This window comes from Loxodonta africana, chromosome 8, assembly GCF_030014295.1.
Source record: "Loxodonta africana isolate mLoxAfr1 chromosome 8, mLoxAfr1.hap2, whole genome shotgun sequence".
Taxonomy (NCBI): Eukaryota; Metazoa; Chordata; class Mammalia; order Proboscidea; family Elephantidae; genus Loxodonta; species Loxodonta africana.
This window is the reverse complement of record NC_087349.1, coordinates 33336689-33350038: the sequence shown is the minus strand read 5'-3', so window position 1 is coordinate 33350038 and position 13350 is coordinate 33336689. Positions and strand designations below refer to the sequence as shown.

Below are 13350 nucleotides of genomic sequence, written 5' to 3'. Positions count from 1 at the left end.
GAACTAGATGGCACCTGGCTACAACCGATGACTGCCCTGACAGGAAACACAACAGAGAACCCCTGAGGGAACAGGAGAGCAGTGGGATGCAGACCCCAAATTCTCATAAAAAGACCAGACTTAATGGTCTGACTGAGACTAGAAGGACCCTGGAGGTCATGGTCCCAGACCTTCTGTTAGCTCGAGACAAGAACCATTCCCAAAGCCAACTCTTCAGACACGGATTGGATTGGACTATGCGATAGAAAATGATACTGGTGAAGAATGAGCTTCTTGGATCAAGTAGACGCATGAGACTATGTTGGCATCTCCTGTCTGGAGGGGAGATGAGAGAGCAGAGGGGGTCAGAAGGTGGCCGAATGGACACGAAAATAGAGAGTAGAGGGAAGGAGTGTGCTGTTTCATTAGGGGGAGAGCAATTAGGAGTATACAGACAGGTATACATAAATTTTTGTATGACAGACTGACTTGAGTTGTAAATTTTCACTTAAAGCATAATAAAAATTAAAAAAAAAAGTACAGGGATGGTTTGGATACGCAAGGTTGAGGAGTATTAAAATTCTAAGCAGAGGATTTATCCTATACAAAGACAGTGTTGATAGAGCAAGGACGAATATGGCAATAAGTAATTCCATTTACTGGGTTGTGTAGACAAGTGATAAGAAACAATGGGAAATAAAATTGGAAGGCTAGGTAAGAACTAAAATATGGAAGATTTTAAATTCAAGACTGAGGAATTTGTCTTGAATTTAGCAAACAACTAGCAGTCAATAAAAGTTTTGATCAGTTTAGAGAAGAGATCGCAGCTGTGCTTTGGGAAAATTACTAATCAGGTGACAATGTGTGAAATGGTCTGGAATGTGGAGACATGGGCATTCCATTAAGAGAATATATTACACTACAGGTAGTTCCCCATCTACAATGTATTTGAGTTACTATGACCCACTCTTACGACTGTCTGTTTATTTATTTATTTAGGATATTTTATGTACCCTATAATGGGGCAGCACATAATTTGCTGATGTCGTCATATCTGTAAGTTTAGATGTAATGTTTCCAATACCCAAAGACAAAGATTGGATTTATGAAGATACTGATAATAAAAGGCAATAATAATTAAAACTAAAAAAAAAAAAATATAAGGTACCCTACTTACATCAGAACCAACTTAAAGATGGAGTCCTCAGAACATAATCCCGTCATAAGTCAGGACTACCTGTAGTTTAGATAGAAAGTAAACCTGGTAGTATATACAATAATGACCATGAGGGCAAAGTGGAAGAATCAATTCCAAGAGATCCTACAGAGATAAAACTGTCTGAGACTTTGTTGGTTAGATTTAATACGAAAGGTAACAGAAAGAATGGACTTAAAGATACTGCGATTTACAGAAAACAAGAACAAAGGAGTGAGGTTGGTGTCTATGAGGAGGTGATGACTTCATTAAGACATATTTTCAGCTTGACGTGCCTTTCAGAAGGAAGTATCCAGTCGGGAGTCAGCTATGTAGAACAATCCAGATCAGGGCTAATATTGTACATTTGGGAACCACCACAGTGAGTGTAAAAGAACTGATCAAGACAAAACCTCAGCATTTGTAGAGAAGGACAGTAAGGAGAGCCAATTTGAAACTACAGAAGCCCAGTAGTGAAAACAGAGAGATTATGAAAAAGAGTGATTAGGAGCAGTTAGTGTCCTATGTCCCCATTCTATATTTGTCCTCTTCCAACACGGTAGGGAGTGGGAAATTTATACTTCAGAGAAATTGAACTAAGTTGTACCAAAAAAAAAAGATCTTCTTGTATGGAAAGTATAGAGGAAAAAATGTGGAGGAAAATAAGACAATGTATACAGGGAGTAAAAGGAAAAAAAAAAAAAAGGCTTGGGGTCAATATCCTTATAAAGATATATGTTGTGAAATAAAAATCAGGATGCACTAAAAAGAAGGAAAAATTAATTTAAATAAATATAACAGACTATCTCAAACCACAGAATTAAAAGAAATTGATGAAAAGAGAAGAGGAAAAAAAATAGGAAAGAGTCTCAATCATGGAGATACAACATTAAATAAACTAGTAGGAGCTTGAGAATGGAAAAACAAAGGGAAGAAAATAATCAAAAAATTAATAAACAACATTTTCCAGACAGGACACTCATTAATTTCCATATTGAAAAGGCCAATAAACACCTAGCCCAGTGAATTATAAAAGATACACTATCATGAAATTTTAGTGAAAAAGGAGCACAGAATTAGAACTCCAGACATCACTGGTATCGGTAACCCTGGAAGCTAGAATACAGTGGAGATAAGCCAGCAAAATCTGAGGGAAAATTACTTCCATTCTAGAATTATTTACCAGCCTAATTATTAGGAAGGTGTGAAGGAGAAAAAAAAAAAAAAATGACATATTCAGACAAGCAAGATCATGAAATTTTATTTCCCTTGAATACTTTTCTGACCCAGTACTGAATGGTGGACTTTAGTGAACTGTGGGAGTAACTTGCAGAAGATATTGTTATAAAATAAACTAATAATATTGAGGCCAAGTTAAATATCTAAAAACATTTCTAAACAATTACTCTCAATTTTTGTGCTTACTACAGATCAATAGGAAGTAGTTCATGCATAGGCACAGATCTGATGACCATATTTTGAGTAACACTGGTCTAAAGTTTTAGTTTAGCTTTCATTTATAAAAGTAAAAATTAGATGTTTATACAGCCAATAGCTAAATCATTTTATGACATATTTTATAACTTCTGAGCTCAGAAATTTTCTTGTAAAAAAACACCAACCCTGTAGCATCAATTTTATTCTTGTTGACTTGTTTTCACCTAACTCTGGAGTGATAGTTTAGCTAAGTGTAAAATTCTAGGTTGATAATTATTTTCTTTCCACTACTCCATTGTCTTTAGACCTCTATTGTTGCTGATGAGAAGTCCTAAATTATTTTAATTTTCATGCCTTTTAAGCTAATCTTTCTTTTCTCTCCACTAGCTTTAAAGATTTTTCTTCCTAGATAGGTTTTGCTCGGTATGGATTTAACTTGTTTTAACTTCCTGGGTATGTAGAATATAACTTCCAACTAGTACGCTCAGAACTTCGGTTTTATTGACTGTTTTGCATTTTGAGTCAGAGCACATTTAGCTTTTTCTTAAGAAAAATTATGTCATTTGTGTTACCTCTTTTTTAGTAGTTGATCTACTTATCCTTCCTGTCTTTGGTTTTCTTTCTTAGAAAGATCTTATAAACCCCAAGACCATACGAGTATTCAGGAGTAATTTGACAAAAATGTTGTTTAAAGAGGAGCCCTGGTGGCACAGTGGTTAAGAGCTTGGCTGCTAACCAAAAGGTCAGCAGTTCGTATTCACCAACCACTCCTTGGAAACCCTATGGGGCAATTCTACTCTGTCCTATACGGTCGCTACGGGTTGGAATTGACTCAACGGCAATGGGTTTGGTTTTTTTTTTTTTAGTTTTGGGTTGTTTAAAGGTGAATGGGTAAAGAATAATCTAGGAGTGGTATGTGGGTGTGACTAGGCTAGGAAAGACAACATAGATAAGCCATAACATAATACAGATGCAGAATGTTGAATAGGAGTAGTTACTGAGAGATACAAGGGAAACGTGCACAAATTTATATTGTCTTTCTCGTAAGTTACCTTTACGCTGGCACACTATGTTTTGGTAAGCATATAGAATACTTAATGTCATGTGTCTGTTAAAGATAATAAAAGGGTAGAAGAACAAGGTTTGGAACATGACCCTCCTTGTACAATGTTTTCCTTACTACCTTTCTCGTCACCAGTGTTCTTACATTTTGATAATTTCTAAGGCTAGTCCTGAGCCAAATTGCAAGGAAGAAGATTGTTGTCATCCCCGCATGTGTCTTTTCCTGATGCACTTTTTCCCCTTCAGTGATGCTGCCCTTCCACCTTCAAGTCCAAGTGTTCTCTTGTCCTCACACGATGACGTTAATGATTCAGTCATTTGGCCTGCACCCTTGTCTATATATCAACATGTCCCTGCCCCACACATGCAAGAACACACACACGTACATTTCCTTGGCAAACTCCTTCCTGCCCACTCTTCCAACTTAAAAGCCCTAACCTCTGGAAATCTCCCCGGACTAACCAAGACTAGGTTAGGTGTGTTGTTGTTCTTTTGTACGTTGCCCACAGTTTCACTAACCTTGCATTTAGCACAGTGTGCTAGCAGTTTGTTTTCTTGTCCATTAACCAGCTGGACCAAAAATTCCATGAATGCTGAGACATGATCTCTCTGCTTCACTGTTGTCTGTCTAGGACAGCATACTGTTTAGCACAACAAATATTTGTTCAATGTGTGAAAGAGATAGAGTGAAGTATGCAAATGATACTGCTTATGCCAGAGCATTTTCCAATATGCCTGGAGCTTGTTTAACAAAACTTGGTGAGTCACCTCTGAATATTTTATGCACAAATCCTGTATTATTATAGAGATTTTACTTGTATGTTTTCTTTCAGAAACTTATTTTAAAAAAATCTATGTATACTGCATATAACCTCCAACTCTTCACATTTTTTCAATCATTGCACAAAGGCCAGATAACTGCAGAGTGTCTATTACTCTCTGGTAAAAACTGTGAGCATGATATCCCAGACTGAAAGGTAAGACTTCAATGTAGAAATAAGAATGCTTAAACAAATGGAAGGAATTTTTTCAAATTCAGAGAGAAGGAATTGGAAGTGGTAGCCTGCAAGGAAAACTAATACTACACATTTAAGATTTGATGAAAGTCCAGTGGAAAGGGTAAGGGCCAAGTAGTCAGGATCCCCAAATTAAAAGATGTGTGAATTTCCAGGAAGCTGTTCCACATTAACCAAATATGGTTATTTATATTCTCTTCAAAATCCCATATGATAAGAGAAGAATTAAAAAGTGATAAATCCCTAAAGAAAGACACTAGGACAGGAAACATCAGTTGATGGAAAATGTTTTACCATACTTTTAGAAGACGAATAGAGGGATTGTAAAAATCTTTATTTTGAAAAGTTCATGTTGCCTATATTTTAATTTGTGTCCAAATCTCACTAATTTGGAACAACGTTATAGAAGACCATATAGCAGCAGTAAGATATTTTAATTCCAGAATAGAATTTAAAATTTCTATATTGTTCCATGTGTTGGAAGGGGCTTTAGAAGTTGCCATTCAATACTTCATACAATAAAACAACATTTCCATAAAGTGCTTAAAAACTGTCACTAGTTGGACAATCTTATCTCTATTTATAAGGTCCCTAAGTGGTACAAACAGTTTGCGCTTTATGGCTAACCTAAAGTTTGGTGATTCAAACGCACCCAGTAGTACCATGGAAGGAAAGGCCTGGAATATGCTTCTGTTAAGACTACAGCCAGGAAAACGCTATGGAGCAGTTCTACTCTAACATATGGGGTCACCATGAGTAGGAATCAACCTGATGGTAACTGACAACAATAGCCTGTATTTACATAGCTTTCAGGTCAAGCTTCTAGCACTTAACAACCTTGTGTAATTATAAAATAGCCACCAAGGTTTCTCTAAGTTTTCACTCATTCTTGTAGTTTATCCAGCTCCTCCTATGACACCATTTATCATAGCAGCTCTCTTAACAAATTGTATTTTGTGAGACTCATAGTAATTCCCCAAGCTGAATATAAATAATCAATTGAATTGTGGTGAGAATGTACCTCTTCTCATTTCTGTATACTACTTCTGCTAATATAACCATTATGAGTGTTTTGGATTCTCTCTCTTTCTCAATTTCTCTCCAGCAACATCATATGGTTGACTTATACTGAGTACAGTTTAGAAGATAAAAGACCACAGACTTGAGATTCAAAAACAATAATAACCTTGTTTTAAATTTGGATTTTGCCATTTACTGGCTTAGGCTAGTTAATCATTATTTATACTTAATTTTTTTCTCATTCTAGAATGTAAGTTTCATGAAGCCAGGAATTTTTGCATGTTTTGCTAATTGTGGTATCCCTAGCACTCAGAAGAGTTATTGGCATATACTTAATAAATATTTCTTACATGAAGGATGGAGTAAATGAATAAATTTATAAAGAATGGTAACTTAGTCCCAGACTTCTTGTGAAAATCATATAATACATGCAAAATATATTGCATAAAATCTTTCACACCAATGATTCTCCAAGACACAATTCCCCTGTGCCCACGTGTACATCACACTTAACACATCTAAAACTCCTCATTTAGAAATAACCAAAGTGCTTCTAATCCTGATGTCTCTTCTCTCTATTATTTTTCAAAGATCAGTTTCCCCAAATGTAGTATAACATTAATTTAACTATATGACATGATTAAATGGATGATCCTTTCCTTTTATTTTAATAGATATGTATTTAAGTTATTGCATATTAATAAAAAAATTGTGCCAGTACATTATATTATTGCTTATGTGTTGCAAATTTTTTTGTTGTTGTTGATTTATAAATAATTATTAAATATACAGTATAGGTGGTAAGCAGATGGGGCCTTAGTTTCTGACCATATGTAAGTGAGATCAATATGTCATCTTTATCCTCATGCAAATAATTAATAAATATCCTAGACAGGACATAAACAAGGACAGAGCACAAAGATTAGCCACTATAGATTTCTTTCTTGGGTAATATGGATCCACTAATCGAAAGTGATCATTGAATTGGTTATAAATTCATTAACAATTCTACTATCTAGAACATAGTTCTTCATCTTGGTCACAAAGTTGTCATGAAAGTATATATCTACAATAGATTCCTCATTTGCCAATCTAGTAACCTTATTAATATAGTAAAAACAAATGTAGTCATATCATTTTTAACTAATTTCAAACTAAGCACTGCCTCCTAAGAAGAATTCTTAGAATATCCACTTCGGAAATAAATAGGAATGATTTTAATTAGCAGTGTTCAGTGCTTATATTTAAACATATTTTCTACAGTATAGGAGAGTACTTGAGAAAAGATTGTTTCCTGGAGTATTTTGTTTCCTCTACCACTACCCATAAATAGTGTGTTTGCTAATCAGTGATAAAATTTCTTTAGCTCAGCCTCTGTTCTAAGCACCATTGCTAATGAGGATTTATAGTATTTTGTACCTTTGAGATGTTAGCATGTAGTAAATATAAAGTGGTTTGAGAAGAGCTTTTCCTATAGGGGCGTAATAAATGGAAGAAGCCAAGTACTTAATTATTTTCATGTTCTGCTCACAGAACATTTTTTCTTTGAGGTTTTTGGAAAACATAATCATATTATTCTTCACTTTTTGCTCCAAAAATGATCTGTTTGATGAAGTGCTCAGGATGAGTTTTTTTTTTGTGTGTGTGTTTTGTTTTCTTAATCAGAAAGTAGTACTGTTCTCTCTAGATCAACAAAATTGTGTAGCAGGTGATGAGATGCCCTGCAGAGCAGCTGCCTGGTTTTTTAGGGGGTGACTGCCTAAAATTGGCCCATGAAGTAAAAAAAAAAAAGTGTGTAATCAAAATTACTAATGAAAATCCCTTAAATCAACCATAAACCGAATCCCTTTAGTGTTGCTTATACAACACTGTTCAAAAAAGTATCTCTTGATAAGCCCGACACTGACAGTGTGCTCTGAAGCATGTGAAAAAGTTATTGGTTTTTTGAGCATCAGATGGAATAGTTGGCCATCTAGGTCCTTGCTAAATGTTCATGAAAAGATCAACCCCCCAAATCCAGAAGTAATTGGAATATCACCAGTTAAGTACAGCTCTCAAAAAACCTGAATGTGCTCAGGGGTCAAGGTGTCATAAAATTTATCATTTTGACTGCCTCATCAAGGGCATTCCTATGTAAACCCGGCATTTTCTTTTTCTTTTACTATGAGTGCATGGCAGTGAAGAATATGAAGCCTAGAAGTAGTCTGGTTGCAGGGGCAGCAGTGTTATTCACCATTGCCTCTGTATCATCAGTGCAAATGTGAAAACCATGAAATGCAAATACAGTCTTAAAATTACTATGAAAATAATTTTGACACTGTGGGCCTCTTGAAAGGGTCTTGGAACCTAGTAACTATGGAACGCCCTTTGAGAGCCACAACATTAAATCAAGATTTCAACAAGTTATAGAATACTAGTAGGTAGAAAAAAGTGAAAATTCTTTTTTTTTAAAGGTAAAAAATCATTACATTTTATTGCAAATATTCACATGATGATTATTTATGTAAAAATTCAACAAAAATAATATGTACCATTTAAAGTCACTTTTTTTTTTTCGCCTTTTATCTCATTTTTTACTGTTCTCTTTCCAGCACAATGCCAATTTTGTAACTTTGCCAGGTTACTTTTTCTATGCTTCTTCAAAATAGTGTTTCAACTAGATTAGGATATGAGGAAATCATTTATTACAATTCTTAAAAGATAAACACATTTCTACAATAGAATTATCAAAACTTTTAAGATGCTTACATTTTTTTTTAAATTGTCAATTTTCAGAAGTTATTAAAATGTTGAATTAATTTTTGTTTAAATGACAATGCCTTCTGTTTAGATTCCTGGTTACCAAAAAATGCAAACATTTCCAACTTATCAAAAATAAAATAATTCACTCCTTAATTAGTAAAGTTTTTTTGCCAATGATTGTTTTCTGGAAAAATATAACATTATAATTTAATCATTTAAATAAAAGATTTTTATGCCATTCTTATTGAATTCCAAAAAAAAATTAAAGCTCATCTTTTTCATTCATGCCTCGGTTTTAATTTTAAATAACTGAAAGAAAATTCCAGATTTTTACTTCTTTATTCATTTCTCATTTTCTCATGTTATTTATCTGAGGTTTACCTACACTACTACAATAAATGCTAACTAAAACCTTTGAATAGCATCTTATGAGATGCCTAAGACACCTTTTAGATGTGAGAGCAATGTTTACGAAATAGAACGCTGTTGAATTAGAGGGTAAGAGAAAAGAATAGGTTCTGAGAGATAATGTGAAAAAGGAAGGGGAAAAAAATAGATAGGCACAAGTTCCTAATTTGTTCTCATTCAGAGAAAAGCCTGCAAACCAAGCCAAATATACCAGTCCAATGGAACTAGACTAAAAACTTAAGTTAAAAATAACCACCTTACTTGGTCTTTATAGAAAAAAATCCTTCATGCTAAGGATTTCAACTTAAATGTGACTGGTTATGAATAAGATTATTTAAGAACAAAAACTGCCTACATTAAAAGAAATAAAATTAGTATAAAAGATGGAATCAAGTAAATGATCTGTGTAAGATTCAGAAACTTTTTGGTTAAATAGTGGAAAAGCTGTAAGACTTAGAATGACAGCTTTTATCCTTTATCATCCATAAAGCAGGGAGTCTATGCTTGACTTCTGCTCTCGTCCTGAAAATAAAAAATAAAATTAAAAAGAGTCAAGGAAAAGATGTGTGCTATAAACCGGTGCTTCTAAATAAATTAATTGTACACAAATTGAATTCTCTCTCTTTCCTTACAAGTTAATTGGAAACATTGCTATGCACAGAAATGACCCATCTTCCATTTCAACTCCAATTCAAGCTCTTCCCTGTAGGTCTCTGATATTATTTTAAAGCATTTGACAGTTAATTTTGCACATCAAGAGAAAATATGTTTATTTGTGAAGCCCTTATTTTGGGGAGGAAAAACATGAGAAAACTTTGAGATTACCAAGATCGTGAGCACTACTGTATGAAAAATTACAAGTCCCATTTTCTTTTTCTTTCTTTTTTTTTTTTTTTTTTGGTCTTCTTCTTGATACCCGCCTTAGGTATATAGACATAAATATTTTCTCAATCTACATACATCTTACAAATGTGGCCATATTAGTGAAAAATAGAAGGTATGATATAGCTTTATGGTGGAGTGGCAATAAATGTACCAATCCATACTTAAAGTATTAAATAATGTTACGGTACTGGTCTTTGAAGCGAAAATAAATGTCTTATTTATTAAGCGTCAGGAAAACCTCTTCAGCTCCGACTCAAATACGTTGCACGTTTGAATAATGCCAGTCTCTGTAGGACTTGATATTGGACTATGAATATTTGACCTAGAATGTCATTAACAACTTATACATTTTAAAATCACGTTTGGAAATGCGGCAAAACTAAGATTGCAGTGAATTTAATTTCAAAGTCATGCTAGCCCTCCTTTTATGCTGTATGTGGTAATCCTTGATTTTTTGCACTGATGCTAAATGTTAATGAACAGAGCCACCGTGTACCGTTTCACCTGGAGCAATGAAAACATTAAAATCTCTTAGAAGCCTGAATAAAACTTTATTTTATAAATATAATCCATGTTAAAGCTCCACCGTTTCACTCGACTTTTGAAATAAGGGCACATGGAAAATATGGAAGCGTTTCCTTTGAGATAGCTAACGAAAGCCACAAAATGAGCACGATACGCCATTTCCAAGGAACATGGTTCAAAAGTTGTACGATTACTACTAAGGTTGTTTTATTCTCGCCCACATTTGGAACAGGAAGTCTGTGTTGTTCTTGAAGAATTCTGAAAAGCAATGTCACAGTCTGATGACCTCTTCTCCTCATTAAAACGTCCCCAAAGACAGCGCTCTGCATGATGTTTTGTAGCTTCAGCAGCCATGAACTAATTTGTACCTCTTATTTTGATCATGCGCTGGTGAAAGCACCAAACAATATTTTTCTTTAAACACAGAGAGGTCTTTCAACAGCTCAGCATGCACTTCTACCCTCTTTTTAATCTTGGAGCACCTATTTATTTGCTCTTTTCACCACTAAATCTTCTTTGCTCCTTTCTGCCCCCTGCAAAGCGGCTAGTTAAAAATCTTCAGTGTTTTTTCTTCATAGGCTTAAACCATTAAAAGGGTATTACCATAAAAACAGAGATGACGGTTTAGAAATATCAGACAAGGAGTATTTGCATTTCTAATTTTTAATCCAATTAAACTAAAATAATATTTATTTAGTTACCACCTTTCTGTAATGTGTAGGCTCACTAAAGCTAATGTGAAAAAAAATAGAGCTTTAGAAAATTAGTTTTTAGGGTTCTCTGCCAACACTGATTGGTTCTGCACACTGAATATTACAAATTTTTTTTTTTTTACTTGAGGCTTATTAGTATGTACGTGGCTCATTTTTTTATTTTGCGTACCCCGACACTTTCTTTGGTTCAGTTAGGCTAATTCTCTCTCTACATATATATCATGAAGAAGGTGTTGAGAGTATTGCACACGTTTTATAGGAAGCAGTGCATTTAATTTACATAAGAAAAAAAGGAGGGACCATAATAAAATTACACTTTTTTAGGCAGTAATATTATGAACTTTATTAATGAAAACAAGTCCAAGTAATTTAATAATTCAAACGTATTGTTTTAAAGTGTATATTAATTGGAGTTAAATAGAATGCGAATATGAAGATGTACTCGCAACTGGATAAATTATGGTCGATCCCAACAAGCAAATGGTATCACTGTAAATAGGATACAGCTAGGATTACAGATCTAGTTTAGGAGAAGTATACAATTACACACTAATAAATGGATTTTTTTTCCTTCACTTTGAAAGATTTACTCTTTCAAAATGCATTTGCTTGAACACATTAGATTTCTCTGAAACAGGTTTAAAATGTTAATGTAAGCATTTTGCCATTTAATGAGTCTTGGTGTATTTTGAAACTCAATGGAAATTTGAATATTAATATCAGGTTATTCAAAATGTTAACTCATTGACTTCCAAATTTTCAAAACTCAATTGATTCTTGAATACTGTTTTATCTAAAGATGTAGTTCATCCAAATAGTTTCTCAATATATTTCTAAAACTAAATATTTGTATGAAAATAAATAAAATATCAAAAATGTGTTATTTCTATGGATATGAGTAATATTTAAATTTAGTGCCATTTTACAAAATTATATTTGTCTAAGTAAAATTAATCAAGTCAATATGTTGTCAAAATACATTACGTGAGACTTTTTAAGTTGCTTCATCTAGTTGATTGATCCTTCTAGCGATTCCAAGTTGCCTCCTTTTTACTTTTCATTGCATTTTCCATTCCAACAGAAAATGTAAAAGTTGTTAATTTTATGCAGTTTTTTCCAAATTTAATTAATTTTGCAGTTAGAATTGTTTCTTCCATAAATTTGTCTTTGCCTTATTTAATCTTGAGACTCAATGCACATCTACTTATGTGTCTCTGTTGTATCTTAACATCATTTCTTCATAAATAGAGACCTCGTGGTGACCAGCAATTCTCATAAATTTTCTCGGTGATCTTTTTCCACGAGCTAAAAGACTCATCAAGTTTTTTTTTTTTTTTTTTTTAATTTGTCTTTTGAAATACTGTCGGTTTTGTTTTTTAACCTTCTGAGATATTTCACCCTAAGTTGTATTTATGCTTCCATGTCTTTATGTTGAAATGGTCTAATTGGAGACTTTGAGAACACCTACCTACCTGAATCCTGAGGGAGGAAGGGAGAAGTAAACACACACAGCACCAGCTTTCCAGGATTCACTTGCTTGCTCAAATGATGCTTTTATGCTTCATGCAATTAAGTCCAAGAGACCTGACTATAAACACAAGCCCTGCCACTGTTCCCTGGTGAACATGAGCAAGTTATTTCACTTCTTTGAGCCTTAGTTTCCTCAACTATGCATTGGGTTTAATGATCCTATTCTGCAAGGTTGTTAAAAGGATTAGAATAATATATGTAAAGGACTTAGTATAAGTAGATCCTACCTGGTAGCTACTAACTGTTGACAAGAAAGAGAAAGGGATATAGATCACAGAGAAAATGAAAGAGCTGGGTTCTCCCAAATATTAAGCAATCTACTCCCTAGTGATAGTGCATCAACAAGGAGATCTACCAGAGGGGTGTCAAATTGGGTAAAACCTGGGCTCTTTCTTCAGCTCTCTAGTCACCTCACTTCCCTGAGTATCAATGTATAGAATTTGAATGAACTACTAGGACGTTTCTATTGAGAATTAGTTTACATGATAGCTGTGAAACCCTTTGAAACATGCAAAAATTATAGAAATTAAAAATATTATTATACAAATAGGATTCCAGATTACCAAACTAGAAGAAACATGACATATCATTGCTCTAACCGTGCTCTTTACATGCGAAAGAAAAACTGAGATTATGAAAGGCTTTTTACCAAGGTCACATAACTAGCCAAATGCGGTGTGAATGTATGCTATGTAAATCTGCCCTTCTAGCATTGATAGTAATATTTGCCCCTCTATGTACAGTACAGGACGTATTAAGTTAAAATCTAATTCTGCCAGAAAAACCTGGACCAAGTCCAATCAAACTAGATAAACCAAAAAAAAAAAAAAAAAAAAAC

General features: G+C 33.9%; 1 protein-coding gene across 1 annotated transcript in view; it reads right to left on the bottom strand.

Annotated features, from left to right (window-relative positions):
• Positions 1-13350, bottom strand: part of TFEC (transcription factor EC) — a 220635-nt gene that overhangs the window by 189103 nt on the left and 18182 nt on the right. The gene's annotated exons all lie outside the window — the stretch shown is intronic.